The following is an 18,095-nucleotide window of genomic DNA, read 5'->3' as shown; positions in this document are numbered from 1 at the left end:
TTTTGTTTATTATAATAAGTGATGTACTGTAAATCATTTTTACAGTGTTTACTTTATCTTGGAAAAATTTTTGTATGTCCAATATATTATGCCCAATGTCCAATCACCACATAACACTTCTATTCATTACAAAAATAGGACTCCTTAACAAATTTAGAATGCAAACTACAAAGATGAAAATTTAAATAAACAAAATCCACATTAATATCAAAGACGCTACCAACCATGGATATATATATATATTTATTTATTTATTTATAATTATTTATAAAGATCACTGCGTTTTCGCAGTTATATATATATATATATATATATATATATATATATTTATTTATTTATCCATGCTACCAACAACCAAAAACGCCGACAACAAAAACATCATCAACAAACATATGAGAAGCGAGAGACATAAAATTCCAGCGGCAAGAAGATAGCCGATAACCGAGCTGAATCGCCCTTAATCGATCATCCAATCAATCAATTATTTTATTTTAATTTTTATCGGCTGTTGGAATTGAACTTCACTACCTGAAAATGAATGTTAAAAGAAAACCACTTGCTTTAATTTAAATTTTAATGAAAAACTTTTATAACGGAGCTATAATCAATTTTTAAAAAATTTCTTGTATGTTCTTTGTAATCTTACATCATATTTGTGACCATTAAAAAGTAGCATGTTAAATAGAAAAACACGGCATACTGTGCAGTTGAATAAATTTTATAAGAAGTACCAAATTAATTGTTGCTACAAAAAAAATAGAAAAATATGTTCTAGAGAAAGTTTAATGCGGTATTTAGTAATTAAAACGTAAAAAGGTTTATATGTTTGGGACGAAAGTAGAAGAAATGATCAGCTCAGAAACAAACGAAAGTGAAAGAAAGATAAAAACTAAACTAAGGAAATTTTTTGTAAAAAAATGAAATATAGTAAAAAAAGTTGTTTCGCAATAAAAAAAACTTCACAAATGACGTCATTTCAAATTTAGAAAGTTTTCAAAAAAGTGATAAAAAATGAAACGGCGACGAATTAATGGAAGAATCGTATTTTAACTGAGGCCTAAGAGGAATCATGAAGAGATAATAAATTCCTATTGTGACATGTGTAAAATACACCTAGACTCTTATAAACACCATGCAAAATATGAGAATATACCTACATATTAAGTTAGAAACAAATGAATGCGAAGTAAAAATTTAAGATATGTATCATAATACCAATATTAAATTTGAAGCTATTGTCAAGAGCCTTGCTCATCTTTGCTCATGAGGCAACTTAAAAAAAATAATCTAAAGTAATAAAATATTTAATTTTATAAGCGTCTATACAAAACAACAACAATAATTTAATTTTATAAAAAAAAACTTTAAAACTTTTTTTATTAAAATATATTTATATATTTTAATAGATTTAATACGACATAAACATTTATAATTTTTGTGTCAAAAAACTAAATTTAATAAGACATCGAGCAAAAAATTATGTGGCTGTAAAAAGTAAGATAAATAAAGATTCAGCTAATGTTGAGAGTTTGAAGTACGAAAATGATCCGGGTTCTTTAAGTTCATTTGACTTCAATATAAGATTGCGATGCGTGTCATGTGATACGTTAAGTTGAATCAAATAAAAACGAATTAAAATGACGCAAGATTACTCAAACATGTAGGTAGGTAAATGATTTCGTGGTCTCACTTAGCTCGGGATCTGTTACATTTTAATTAATGCTTTTAGTGATGCTAACAAGGATCAGCGGTGGATCTAGACAACTTTGACGGGGATTTGAAAACGTTTAAATTTTCACGGAAGGGCCAAAATTTTCACGGGGACCTTACACACAAAAAGGTAATTTTTCGGACTTTTATTAAAAATCTGCACCCCCGGCTTGCCCTACATTCGCTCAGCAAGGATTTAGAATAATTGTTCGTTAAAAACCTGTTGACATTCGATATTTGTTTAAATTTTTTGAGATTTTTTCCAAAAAATTAGCTGCTGTTCATGACTGTTGATGTTTATTTGATGTTTTGTTTGTTCAAGCATATAATTAAATTATGTCTAGTTTAAACGTTTCACACATCGAGATAATTGAGATTAAGAGAAAAAAATGAACAGATTGCGTGAAAGAAAGAGAGAAAGAGAGAGAAAGAATGAAAGTGAGAGAAAGAAAGAGGGAAGATGCAAATGTTCGTATCGTATATTTAATTCATTTGCTAGTAAATACGCGCATACAAAGATTTAGTTTCTGCGTGCATGAAAGTGAAACTGTTGCTATGTATAGTTGAGAGTAGATATATAGAGAATGTATCGCAGATATAGAGGCGTGTATGTTAGTAATGCATCAATTTATTTGAAAATGGAACATATGCTAATGCGTGGAAGTAAACGTATGTTGAAGTTAAACTAAAGAACTGAAGTGGAGGCTTTAGTTCATACACATGCATGCCAATTTCTTCATACCAAACCGGCTATAGATCAGGTTGGTTGCGTAGACTTTCCGAAGAGGTAGTCGTTTGTTTCATTGAAAAATTCGTAACTTCGGGCGATTGTTCATCAGTTACTGCGAAAAAACTATCAATTAGAGTCGAACGTAACAACAATTGCCACTCCGACGTGTTCTTGCAACTTATGAACAATTGTGCGAACGATCGCTGATGTTTATGCTTAATGCTGCCTAAGACGGAATGCAAATGTTTGATCAGATAAGCATAATTAAAGACGTTCTATATGATAATTGCAGCACTTTTCGAGATGGACTTGACGGTCTAGACAGGTCACTAATGAACCCCAACGTCTAGCCGACAAACGTTGCTGGCATTTGTCACTTATGAAGGTTATCACTGTTTCGATCTTTTTATAAATCTATGCATATGCATTGTTGTCGTTACGCTATGTGGGCGGTGCTTTGAAATGATTGGCACAATACATACCAATGCAGTAGAAGATCGGTCACAGTCCATTGTTTCTGCTGCGGTGACTTTGATTAAAAGTTTGCATTCACAAAATATTTTCTTTCACAACTGAAAGAGTCTACACAGTCAACAAATGTGAGTGTAAATATTTGAACAGGCGTTCGTACTAACACTTCAAACGTCGTGCTGACATTAACTTTGTTGGATAATTAAAAAAGTTTTAATAAAAAATTACTGCAAGGATTTCACAACATTTTCAGAAGACTTTCAAAATTGTTCGTAGAAGACAGTTGTTGCACGCACAAAAACTGAAAAATTCGTCGGAAATATAATTTTTACTCAATTGAGATTGAACTACCGTTAATTCTATGTTCACTTGCATATGATGGACGGTTTGTTGGCCTGGTTCTCCATCATATTTGCCCTAGTTGCAATTTGTTGTAATGGAATCTCTGGAAATCGATACGAAGGTCAGTTTGATTGTTATGGCTGCTTTGTTGTTGTTGCTGTGTAGTTGTTGTTGCTGTGTTGTTTTTATATGGTTGTTGTGTTGTTGTTGTTGTTTTTGTTATTGGTTGCTGTGTTGTTTATGTCGTTGATGTTGCAGTTATTTGGTTATGTTGCTTTTGTGTTCTCATGTTATCTGTTATTTCTCCCACTATGTTCTGTTTAGTGTCGCTGCATAGTGGTGTTATTTCTTTTTTAAAAAGTGTTTTTGTGTTTGGGTTCTTTTACCTACATAATGATTGTTATATGCACGTCAAAACTGATGCAATTTTCAATATTAAAATACAATTTTATTGAAAAAAAATTTTTGTCTATAAATTAACATGATAAAATGCAAGAAATTAAAAAAAATAATGTCTGTGTGCGCACATGTATACAAATAAATATTATATATATATATATATATATATATATTTGTGTGTGTATATATATTTAATTTATTTATACGTGTGTGTGTGTGCGTCTGTGTAGGTCAGTGTGTTTGTGTGTATGATTATATGTGTGCTTTTGTTAGCGTTTTTTTGTGTGTATACTTAAACTTATGCCATTTTAAAATTTGTTGAATGTTGTTGTTCATGTTCTTGTAATGTTTCGTGAGTAGTACAGGTTATTCATAAGAATTTAAGTTTAAATAAAAAATTAAATTTCATAAATTTGAATAAACCAATAAATTCTACATAAATTTGCATAAATCAATCCATTCTATCGACAATTATGTTAATATTTACATAAATTTAATTTAACAAACTACATCAAGATTTGAAGTATTTCGAAAATAGTGAATTAACAAATAAATAAACAAACAATATAACAAAACGCAAGATGCACTAGCACTAACAACGAGCTTAATGCAAAAATGCGAGAATTACATTCAATAAGATCTGATCAACATCGCAACAATTACAATAACAATAACTACATGCTAATTTAAAAATAGCAATAATAACATTAATAATAATAATAACATTAGTAAAGCAATAAACATAACATTGCTCAAAGAGCGCTAAATCATCGTTTGAAATGACATCAAACCATTTTCATGTCAGAAAGGATTAATGCAACGTACGGGTAATGTGTATGTATGTAGGTATGCGTGTATATATATGTATATATATTTATTTATATATTTGCGTATCTGTGTGTATGCATGTATGATGATGTGTGTATGTATGTATGTATGAGTGTGTGTGTATGCGTGTGTGTGTGTGTTATTTATGTACTTATATGTACATATAAGCGTAAATGTATGTCATGTAATGTATGTAATGTTGTAATGTATTGTGGCAAGCCGACCGACAGACAGGCAGGTTACAACGATCTACCTGCTGCGCTCTGTTCTGTTTAACATCAAATCATTCTTTTCAAATAATATGCAATTAAACGATGCACTCAATTGATTATTATCTAACTAAACAGCATTTGCCGTCTGTGCATGTGCTGCATTCAACAGAAATGCACGCATGGGCAGAATGTATTCATTCATTTTAAGGTTTTCGATTAGTTTAATTCATTTTTTTAATTATTAATTATTTTATGACGTAACTTCACTTTTATTTTATATTTATTTATTTATTTCATTATTTATTTATTTCATTATTTATTTATTTATACTTACAATAAAATTGTTCGATTCCGATGAATATTTATTTAGTTAAAGTTTTGTGGCCTCAAATGTTGTGATAGCGTGAAAAGAAGTGGTAGTAGTTCAACATCTGTGTATTGTACGTTGATATGCACTGTTGGTATGAAGATATATTCTAATGATATCATTCATCATATGTTTTTCAATTTGGTAAGAAAATAAAAAAAGTGAAAAGAGAGGTTTGTTATTCTACTTGATGGATAGATAGATAAAAGGACAGAGAGGCAGACAGATAAAGGCACAGACAGACAGGAATATAGACAGATCAATCTATCTATAGATAGATGGATGGATAGATGGATGGATGGTTGAACGGATGGAGGGATAGATGGCAATTTTTTGCAAAGTAAATATTCGAAGAATGTAAAGTTTTATGAAAAATTTAACATTTTTCGTTATAACTTGAGAAGCTTCTGCTTTTCAAAGCTTCAAATATTTTAAGAGATACTGTTATAAGTTGTTATTATTTTTACGATTTCATAAATTAAGCATGTAAGATTTGAAGACTACTACAACGACATGATCTATTTAAATTGACTTTGAGCGCGGACCAGCTCACACAAAACAGATCACGTTGTTTTAAGCAAACTTATTAAAAAAATTTTTTTTAATTTTTTGCCGAAAGTGTGAATTTTTACATATGTTTGAACGTAAAAAACAATCCGATGAATGACAAGGAAAATGTTTAAATAATTGCAACCAACAAAATGTTTTCTAGGAAATTAGCTCCCCTAAAATTAATTTTTAGCTTACAAATAACTAAAAAAAATATTTAATGTGATTTGAGAAACACTGTATTGTAGTGAAGTATTAAAATTAAAGCAGTCGGGCTCAATAAGCACCAGGAAGCCTGATCTGAGTTTTTCGGCTTTTGATTTATTACATACTACTTACAAAGTTCTTCACTCTGTAATAGCGTTTAATGTGTACTTCCAACACGCTTAAACGTTCTGTTATGTGGAGTTAACAAAACAGTTACGTTATGTTGTCTGTGTGTTTGTAGCAACAATGAATAATTATTAATCAAATCAAGCACTTGTTCACAAATTTACGAAAAAAGCAAGACTTCCAGGCTAGAAATAATGTGATCCGCTAACGACACAACTCCAGCTATTTTACATGAACACTTCTACGATGGGATCAATAATTTAACATTTGTTAAAACTTGTTCTAAATATTTTGGAAATACTTTTCACAGATTCGGTTATGTAACATTTTTTCCAGGCCGATTTTTTCAACGCCATCAAATTATTTTCATGCAGACGATTAATTAAAACAAACACGACTGAATAAGATAGACATAAGCTTGAAAATATTTAAATTAAACCTACCCACGCTCGATTGTATAGTTTGTTTAAAGACTGTCTGTTAAACAAAAATAGATCGTGCTTGTCAAATATGTGAATTTGGCGTCCTGAACTAAGCATGGAGCGGTACGTAGATGCACAGAGCTATCCTTCTAAAAATTTAGGTCAGCCGGCATTCCAGAAATGTTGCATGGAAAAACGCATTTGGCATCTTTTCAATTGGCTTTTGCTATCGCTTAAGCCCACCTGTTTGTCATAGTTTTTAAAAACAATCTTTTTTATTTTCTCAATAAATACTGCCCCCCAATAATAGGAATCAGTAGCAACCTACCCCAGTAACAACCTACCTCAAATCAACAAATGTATAGAACCAAAAAAATTAAAAGGAATATGGTAAACTTTTTTTTCATTTGTGGCTATTATTTCCATCAAAATGTAAATTCACTGGGAAACGAATTGTGCTTGTGTCATATATCAATATCTGCCGACCTTGAACTTTTACATAGTATTTATTTATAAGCATTACTTGCTTAGGTCTCTACCATGCGCAAATGTAAAGCATACTCTTGTATGAGAAGCTACGCGAGCACTCACACCCCACACAACCACACGCACACACAACCACACGCACACACCACAAGCACACCACACTCACGCACACACTCACGCACAATACAAATATTGATATAGACACGCTGACTAAAATAATCGAAAGAAGGTAAATCAAATAAATAAACAAAAGTGAACAGACAACGAAAAAGGAATGTTAATTATATACCATACAGAAAATAAATGATCATGAAAATCTACACACTAGCAAACACACGCACATGTATATATGGTTTGGTTTATGTATGTATGGTAATTTACTAGCACAGTTGTGCACATGCATTTATGTAGTTACACACGCACACATATAAAAACAAACATGTATATGTATATGTGTGTATATATATAGCACGTGCACAACTGTGCTAGTAAATACACATACATAAACCAAACACACACACACACACATATATATGTATGAGTTTTTACATATATATATGTGTGTGTGTGTGTGTGTGTGTGTTTGGTGTGTGTGTTTCGCTTACGTATGTGTATTTATGTAGTTACACGCACACTTAAACACAAACACACACACATACATATATATATATATATATATATATATATATATATATATATACATGTTTGTGTATATGTTTTAAACAATTGCAGAAACAAACGTTGTAAAATTTTAATTTTCCAAACTGAGTTAATCATTTAAAATTTTTTATTTTTTTTCGCTATGACATTGACTCAGTTACATTTTAATTAAGGTGGTCGGCACAAGTTATTTTTCTTTTAGATCTTCTGGTGATTTTTTTTTTACCAAATAAATGATTGGAAAAAAATTATATATACGTGTATGTGTGTGTTATATATATATGTGTTTCATATATATATATATATATATATATATATATATATATTAATGATGAAACATTTGTAAGCGCTATTAAAATCAAAAAGTTCTTAAAAGCCCTATCTATAATCAAACAAAGTCAAAAAAGAAAAAAGTACAGTCAATGGCGGTAGTAACAAACAAATAATTATTCACTTAACAACAAAATCAAAGCGAAAAAAAGTAAGTTTTAAGTTTCTTTTTAAAATCATCAAGTTTCAAATCTTTAGTTCCAAAAGATCTCGGTAAGCTGTTCCAAAACATTGGTCCAGATACTGCAAAATCTCTTGATGCTCTCTGCAGATGGACGTCAGGTACAACCAGCAAAATGCCATCATCTGATCTAAGGTTCATACCACTCATCATTATAGACTTTTCTTTTATTTTATCTATCAAATAACTTGGTAACAAGCCATGTACAGTTTTATACATTAGAATACATATTTTATATTTAATTCTTTTCTTTATAGTAAGCCAATGAAGGCCATTAAGAATTGGAGTAACATGGTTAAATTTGAGACCTCCAACAATCAATTTGGCTGCTCTATTCTGAATGGATTGAATTGCAGAAATTGACCTATCTGGCAAACCGTAAAACAGACCATTGCAATAGTCCAATCGTGAATGAACCAATGCATGCACCAAGGTATGAATGGCAGATTTATCTAATGACTTACGGAGTTTATAGAGTTCTCGAATCTGTCCGGAGCAAGAATTTGTTATCATCTTTATATGATCATGCATCGATAATCTAGAATCAAGAATGAAACCCAGATTAGTTGCTGTGTCACTAAATTCTATTTTAACATCTCCTATTTTTACTGAATCGATATTAAGTTTCATCAGCTGCTGCCATGTACCTATTGGAACAAATTTTGACTTCTGCTGATTTAATCTAAGACCATTGTTTGACATCCAACTATCAATGTTATTTAGGCAGGTTACAAGTTTGTTAATTTTAGATTGCAGTAATTCTGGCTTATTACTAACTATAATCTGAATATCATCAGCATAGGCATGATATTTAAAACCGAAATTACCAATTACTTTAAAAACATCAGCGGTATACATGATTAAAAAAATAGGCCCAAGCACTGAACCTTGCGGCACTCCTGATGTCAAAACCGTTTCATTAGATAACACATCATTGAAGACTACTTGTTGCTTTCTGTCAAACAAATATGATTTGAACCACTTGATAACAGTACCGGAAATACCGTAATCATGAACCAATTTTTCCAAGAGAATCTGATGGTCTATTACCAACATAAATATATATTTTTATACTGTGCCTCTACTTCACTTTGCTGATTCCTAGTTCGTTTAAAGTGAATACTTAACGCTCATTTAATTATTTTCACAATCTTCGACTTCGTTAAATGTAACACTTTAACGTGTTTTCATTATCGATGATTCCTCTGTTTCTAAATTTATTGATAAGAAGAACTCCAATTGCCCTTTGTTGAATATTTATTATCGGATGTCTTTGTTCTATGAGTATTGATTCGGCTAGTCGTAAATTATAATGGTTGTTATTGTAATGTAAGGTTTCGACATTGTGGTCCAAGATTTGTCTAGTAATTTTAGTTTTGTGTTTTTCTTTCATGTGATTCTTTATAGCGCCAGTTTGTACGTGCATCGTGAATCTTGATAATTTGGCCATCTCATACCAATATATTCGGAATTATGGTGCCCACATTCACCAATATTATATATGAAAAAAAAATATTAGATGGCTATGATCCATTATCGAATCTGGTTTACTAATGCAGTTGTTTTTTTTATCACAAGAGATGAGGTTCTTTGGTTGGTTTACATAATACATATATATATATTTAAATAATATGGTTTTTAAATAATCAGAATAAAAACAAATAATCTCAATGGAATATATATATATATATTTATATATATATATATATATGTGTGTGTGTGTGTGTGTGTGTGTTGTGTGTGTGTGTGTGGTGTGTTGTGCCTGTATTGTTTATTGCTTTGCGGGGTTTATTGTTATTTCGACGAGCATTGCGTGCCATGCAGTTTATGTTAGAACGGGAAATGCAAAAATATTTGTTTCATGTTAAGTCATTTTTGTTTTTAGTAATATTATCGCTCACGTTTTGTGTATATTCAAAAAAAATTTATTGTGATTTTCGTTATTAATTTGAGCGCTCCAGACGCTAAGCGTACGGCGATGTGTAGAATGATTTATTAACAATTTGTTACTTTACACAGTTATATTTTATTATTTATGTCATTTTGCTTTTTGAATGTAGACAAGAATTATTATTTGAGCATCATGTATACTGTGTATTTTATTGAGATAACTATTAAGATTAGCAGTATTAAACATTGAAAATTTTGTCTGTACTGTAAATGTTTTTTAGAACGGTTTATTTTTAAAAATGTTTGGCCAATCGTTTATTGTGATTACAAAAGGTTCAACCATTTAGATAGACACGTCATTCAACACCGCCATAAATAAAGTTGCTTCAAAATTATTCCACACGAATAGATAGGTAGATGATGCTCATATTTCAAGACGTTCCCTGCTATCTTTATTGAAACTAGCTCAATGTTCCTTTCAACAACAAACATCTCCAATGTTAAAATTATAACCAGGAATTGTACATTATTTATTTCGCTTTTATATTAGCACTCTAATTTAAAATAGCAACCGGAATAGGAAAGAAAATAACCATTAAGAGGAATAAAATCCCGCCATGAACAAATTAGCGGCAAAAATAATCATTTAATTGATTACAAGAAAAATCGAAATAATTGTAAATCAATATTGGAGAGTAGAAATATGACGATGACAAAATTGTTAAAATTGAGAAGCGTTTTGAAGAGGGATTTCAACTTTCGTCTAGATTATTTATTTACATTAATGCAGATTATTGTAGGTTATAGACGTTAGAAGTATAAATCACCAATATTTATTGCAAAAAGAATTTAGGTGATGATAAATTAAACATTTTCTAGCATTGACGATAACACGTTCAAACATTCCTGGCAGAACTTTGGTATTTTTAATTAAATAAAAAAATTAAATTAATATTTAAAGGATTAGTACGCTTCGAAATGAATTTTTTATTAAGATTTTGTAAAAATTAAAAATTTTAATTTTTGATCTTTTAGCAGAAAAAAATTTTTTGAAAAGCTGCTAGTTCAGAGGTTTTTGTAAAAGAACAAACACTCCATTTAAATGTTTTCAGTGCCTGATTTATTAAAAGTATTTTACAAATGTTGTTTCCAATCTTAAATTGCTTTACACCATTTTTTCCTCCCCCCCCCCCCTCTCTCTCTCTCTCTCTCTCTCTCTCTCTCTCTCTCTCTCTATCTATCTATTTCTCTTCTTCTATCTCACTCCTTTGAACCTTTTATCTTAAATGGTATGGTTACCATCTAGAAAGATACTTTTGCATATCTTCAGTGCAATTGGAGTAATGCGTGAACTAAAACGTTAGAAATGAAGGTCTGTGGAAAGTAGAAGTTTTTAATTATGTTCAAATAATAGTCACATTTACCTAATATTTGTTCCCCAATCAATTGCACGCAGTGATTCAACAGGATGAGTTAATTAATTATGTCCTGCTGATGCAATGCTAAAAATTGAAATAACATGGTTTCAATTGTAGTTATTCTAGTAAAAATTTCATTAATGCGAATATATCAGAAAATATTCGACATACACATTACGCAGGTATGCATAATAACTCTACTAGGTTTTCAAATACCATACGTATATATATATATATATATATATATATATATATTGCGTGGCTTTATATATATATGTATATATAATAAAATATAGTTCATTTTGATCGTTCATATGTTTTTTGTGCAATTATCTTTAAAACGTGTTTATTTGATACTTTGGAGTAATTGCGCGACGAGTCAGTGACGAACGCCAGACGTTCGGTAGTTATCATATTTCATCTGGGATGAAGTCAGTTGAAGAGTGGCAATAAAATAATCAGACTTGATTGGCTGGCTCTTAATTTGTATCATTGAGCATGAGCAGACAGACGTTTGCATGTTAGTCTGTCTTAAATTCCATTGCATGTAAGTACATTTGAATATCTATGTTGGTACTTATCCAACTACGTTCAAACATGCTTCCTTTTGCATGATGATGTTGAAGTGAAATTTTTTAATAGTTTCAAAAAAAATTTACTAATCTTTTTTCGGTGAGCCGTTTAAATCTGTTTAGTTTTTATTATTATATAACGACCAAACCCATGAAAAGTTTTCAAATCCACAGAAACATCTCTGTCTCGGCAAAGCAACATTTGCACAAACGTTTGTTTGTTTAAAGGTATGTGCCAATGAATAAAGGCATCAGCTTTTTGAAGGTTTAGAAGTATTTTTTTTTGAATTTAAGGTTTAAAATTGAATGAAGCAGCGTTAAAGATTCATTTAACAAACTTAATTCAAGATATTTTTTAAATTTTCTCCTGGTCAATTGGTTAATTCACTCGCTATTGAAATTACTTGCATGTACAACGTTGTCTTCAAACACTCCATCAACTGCAGTAAATTGATGTTCATGTTGGATGCTGTTAAATGTAGATTGAACACTGGTGTTCCATTCCAACCAGACTGATATTCAACTTGCTAACGATTGTAAAAGGTCAATAACTTGCATGATGTACCTTATTATTGCGTAAAAATTATTTAAATTAGAAGAAAATAAAAAAGTTAAATCTTTACTGCCAGATTGCAAAAGGCGAACAATTGTCAATATATTTACATCACACACACACACACCACACACACACACACACCACACACACACACACATATATATAAATTTCAATTCTTTTCATTATTGCTATTTTGATATGAATATTGGTTATAATTTGATAGCGTTTGGGAAAACTGCTATAACGAACGCTATATTAAGTTTTTTCTTAATAATAAAACAATAATTTATATATATATATTATGTATTTTTATTTATTTATTTATTATTTGTTTATATTATAACTGAATATTTCTATTTTTTTATTTGTTTATATACATGAAAGAGTTAAAATGTAGCAGTAACGGGATAGGCGTGGTAGATTGCCGTGTGTGTGTGTGTGTGTGTTTGTGAGTGCGTGTGTGTGTGTGTGAGTGTTTGTGTGTATGTGTTGGTTGTGCATATGCGTGTATGTGTGAGTGTTCTGCTGCTTTCTACACGCACATAACACTACTCTCAATTTTCGATTTTTGATAGAAGCAAGTTTTGTTGCTTTTAAACTTCGCAACGAAAATTGAAATATTAATAGGAAGTGCAAGTTGCTAAACGTGCTCGTTATACAAGAATAACTGAACGTCAAATAAACTGCATATCCACGCACTGAATTCCAAATTAACATTAGCTAGAATATTCATTTAAAATGGTAACAGTTGTGTTTGCACGCAATAATTTTTAATTAATAATTAGTATTGCTTGCAAGATGTGGTACATTCAAAAACCATCACCACGGTTAAAATTGGCACGCTCTTTGATTTAAAAGAGATTATGAATGACTGGTTTTATTCGCTTTAGGATGATAGCACTTTTTAATGAGATGTATTAAAGTTAAACGAATTATTGGAGGTGCATTCAAGATGTGGATTAAGTGCTCTGGATGTGACGGAGGGGCAGGTGTCAGGCACTGTACATACATGTATGTATTGTATTGTACTGTATGTACCTACCAACCAATTGAACAGAATGAAAAAATTCTTACCGGTAGTAAAGCAATGCTTATTCATCTTTTGAAGATACTCAGTCAACTTTTTGTACCCAAGCTCTTTCAAACTTCAAGATTAATGAAATAACGAAATGATTGAAATTTTAGGAAAAAATTAATAAAACAAAACAATTAATCAAAATAAATATGCATTTTAAACATGGAACATGTACAGAAATGAATTCGAAATGACAGGAAAGAGAAAAAAAATAAAAAAGTTGATAAGAAGACACAATATTTGCAGTGCGCGCCTACGGAGTTATCTTCAAAGGCACTGGTTGAAGAAATCATGTTTGAAAGGAATTTTGAAAACCTCAACTAATATCTTTCTTAGATTTTTAATCACCTAATAATAATATTTCAATCTTGGCTTGTGTAACCAAAAACATTTTCATCTGGAAATGACAAATTAAATCAACCTTTTGAAACCAATGATTAGATAAATGTATTAACATTAGCAAAAATCAGAAAGTTGATAAAAATAAAGACAAAAAATGATGATGAGAGATGAAGACTAGTGAGAAATAAAAAATAAGAAAATGTTATTTATACATACGCATACTTACACATGCATTGTGCTCGTGCTTATGTTGTTAATGTTGATGATTGAATTAAGTAGACTTTTTGATATGTACTGATTGCGTGTATTACGTGTGTGTGTGTGTGTGTGTGTGTGTGTGTGTGTGTACGTGTGTGTGGTGTTTGTTGGTTTCATTTGTTCGTGATCGTTAGATTAATATGTACGTTTGAATTGAATTTATTAAACACACTCACGTTAAGCACACATGCACTGACAATGCAATAAAACGCATCCACACACACACACACACACACACACACACGCACACACACATGCACACACACATGCACATGCGCACACACACTTGAGTCCACTTACATGAGTGTACCTCGGTTGGAACCTCTTGAATGAATGAATGCATGAATGTTCAAATGATGGCTACTGTGTTGATTTTCATCCTAATTGAAGATATGTGAAGAAGAGTACATAGAAAAAATCAAAGTATTATCAGTTCAGAAATAAATTACCTTACACGTAAAAAAATTCTGCTCCTAATTATTTTTTACTCCTTGGTGTATAACCTCCTACACTGCTCAGTGCACCAACAGTTCGAATCTTTTTATATCCATCAGGTACACGTTAAGTGCACAACCTTTGTGATCATCTATCATTTCATCTCCATGCCAATAACTAATGTTGTTTCTCATATAAACGCAAGCATGCATACATGCATACAAACAAACATACATACACGCATACAACATACGTACTTACGTACAACATACGTACTTACGAATGCTTGTGTATGTCCGTTTAATTATTTTCTGAACAAAGTTTAATTTGAAATACCCGTCATTATATTATCACTAGGTTCACTCGGTTAATTAATATTGGATAATTAAAAAATTATTTCAAAAAACTTTTCCAGCATTCGTCAACCTCCTTAATAATTTGATGGCACTTGTCTTAACGGAATCACTTATTAAAAAGCACAAACATTTGTTTCATCCAGAAAAAGTTCGAATTGGATGATTCGCGCCATTAATCACTCGCACGTCTGCCTGACATGCATGCTTCCATCTTTTCCATCTATTTATATGTTTCTGTTGTTGCTCACGTAAACGTTTGCTTGTTGTTGTTGTTGATGATGTTGTTGATGATGTTGTTGATGATGTTGTTGATGATATTGTTGATGATGTTAATGTTGTTGATGATGAGGTTAATGTTGTTGTTGATGATGTAATTCTTTATTTTTTCTTTTAAATTTTTTTTATAAACTTTTTTATTTCTATATCATTCACGCCATTTTTTGGATACAGCGATAAAATTATTAATTATTAATAATTAAATTTAAAATGTTGTTTGAACATGATTCTTCTTTTGTTTGGTGTAAGTTGTACGTGTATTTGATGTTTCTTCACGTTGGTAAGTAGTATTCCTTGTATAACTTAGTAAATTTATGAAGTTGTAGCAATGTTTGCTGAATTGTTTCTTTACTAGAACGATTTATTATTTGTTTCACATTGCGTGATTGCATCTTTGTTTATTTGAAATTATTCCTTAGTGCATGTATCACATTTCCACCTAATCAATCCAATTTAATTTTTAAAACAACTGAATACTTTTTTTCATTATGCGAGTTTTAACTTTTAAAATGTTTTATAAATTTGTATGGCTACATTATTGTATGAAAAATATTATGTAACATTGCATATATAAACTTATTTATATTGGAATATTTTCTGATATTACACGAAGAAATGAGATGATGTTACGCAAGACAGTTCGCAGTAATGCATCTGATAATGCATTAAATATGACGTAACCATGTGAAGCATTCAACATTTCAGTGGGTGCGTGTGTGTGTGTGTGTGTGTGTGTGTGTGTGTGTGTCCAGAAATTGTCTAAAGATATATCCATCTGTCCTATATTTTATGATTCAAAATTCATGTTCTCGTAAATGATATAAATAGAACGAATTTTTTTAAATTTTAAACAAATTTTTTGAATGTTGTAAAAGTAAAATTTTAAAGATTTTAGCATAAATTATTGAGTAAATTAGCAGAATTAGCATTCATCAAACGTTAATGTGCGGCTTGTTGTGAATTAATGTCAAAAGTTTTCATAGGGTTAGTTCTTTTATGTCTTCTTTGTTGTAGCCGTAGTTTTTCGTGCATTGTTTACACCATCTAAATGTTCAATAACCCTCACCGCCAGCAAAAAGTAAATTTTAATTGGAGTGACAACCTTGACTCTCCCATCATTTACATCACTGAAAAATGGTATCAACAATCACGACTTTGAACCATCCAACGAAACCAACGCAAAACAGAGTAAGATTCCTCAGAGCAAACAAAACAGACAACTTAACAAACAAAAAAAGTGTACAAAACACACAAAGAGACAAACAAACATTCAAACAAGCAAATGAAACATGCTAGCATGACTTCTTTCTGATCTCCAACATTTCTGAACTTTAGCTCTGCATTTAAATAATTACAAAGTTCATAGTAATTAATTAGTTAGTTAATTAATTAATTAAGCAATTAGAGCTTTTATGATAATAGGGGTTATAAAAACATGCTAATAAATTATCAGTAACACCAATGTACCAATGTTTTACTTTAATTAACAATGACATTATTACAATACAAAATTACGTTAACTGATGTATTTGAAATAAATAAATTTCTGGCTAAAAAAATAAGTGAAACGTTTTACCTTTAAAAAATACAACGGGCACATGCACAGCGTAACGACAACGTTGTTAGTTGCAGTTGCACGCGCAGTGCATCGCTCATCTTCTCTAAATTTCTGCAAACATTTAAGTGAGAAGGCATAACAAATCATTTGATTTAATCAAAAACTAACGAACGTACGTTGTTCTAGTTTAGACAGTTACAGAAAACAACTGCCAGAAAATAAAAATTTCTAAAAGTTGTTTTCAACGTGCCAATAAAAAAGCAAACATGATCTAATTTTTTAATGGTACGAAACAATTCTCGGAACTGAACGTAAGCGCACAGGCATGTAACCTAAAATAGCACCATGGAACTCACACGTTGTTTCGCGAAACATCAACATCCACATAACTTAGTACATTAGAGACATGTGTGAAAAATGCTCAACCATTTTACACAGATGAATTTTACACAACAATGTGAACAAACTCGAACACATAGCATTGAGGATACAGAAATAGATTACCACAAAACTTATAGTATTACAGCAGATGTGATATAATAAGCACAATATATGAAATAATTCTTTGTGGTTCAACAGAACTACATGGTAACATAGAAAGTAGAATCCGTTATCAAAACGTAAAGAGCATAAGAAACTTATTGCGTTAACATTCTTGATACCTTTAAAAATGTTTTGCAACACGAAGCAACATCAACTCAACAGCAATTAAAACCATCCACAATGAATAAACATTTCCAACTTGAGCTGTAACAACAACAAAAGATTCAACATCAGAGCAACACCAACTAACAGACCTTTCAACAACTACAACACTCAATGACTAAACAAAAACATTCAATGAACTAATAACAACACTCAATGACTAAATTTACAACTGACGAATCGCAACCCCTCAGTTCAGCAGAACACACAAAATATATAAACTCACGCTGCCGTTCAAATAAACATTCAATATTTTTTTCCTCGGTCATATGTGTTTATGTTTTCGTTCACTCAAGTCAAACAAATTCATGTCAAAAGAATAGGTACGGTCATGGTTCATTTACAAAGAGTACCCTTTATTAAAATTATTATGAATACAAATGAATACACACAGCACACATGCCTGCTTATGTGCACGTAAGCAATTGTTTTTGCATAATTGTTTATACGTATGCGTGTGTTAATAAATATTTTCAAAGCTATTAGATTGTGTAGTTTTTAATAATTCAACGTATTTAGATGGAATGATTTGTTGTTTAGATGGAATGATTTGTTGCTTAGATGGAATGATTTGATGTTTGGATGGAATGATTTGTTGTTTAGATGGAATGATTTGTTTGTCTGGATAGAATGA

The sequence above is a fragment of the Helobdella robusta genome (genome assembly GCF_000326865.2).
Source record: "Helobdella robusta unplaced genomic scaffold HELROscaffold_4, whole genome shotgun sequence".
NCBI lineage: Eukaryota > Metazoa > Annelida > Clitellata > Rhynchobdellida > Glossiphoniidae > Helobdella > Helobdella robusta.
Note: the sequence above shows the minus strand (reverse complement) of the source record.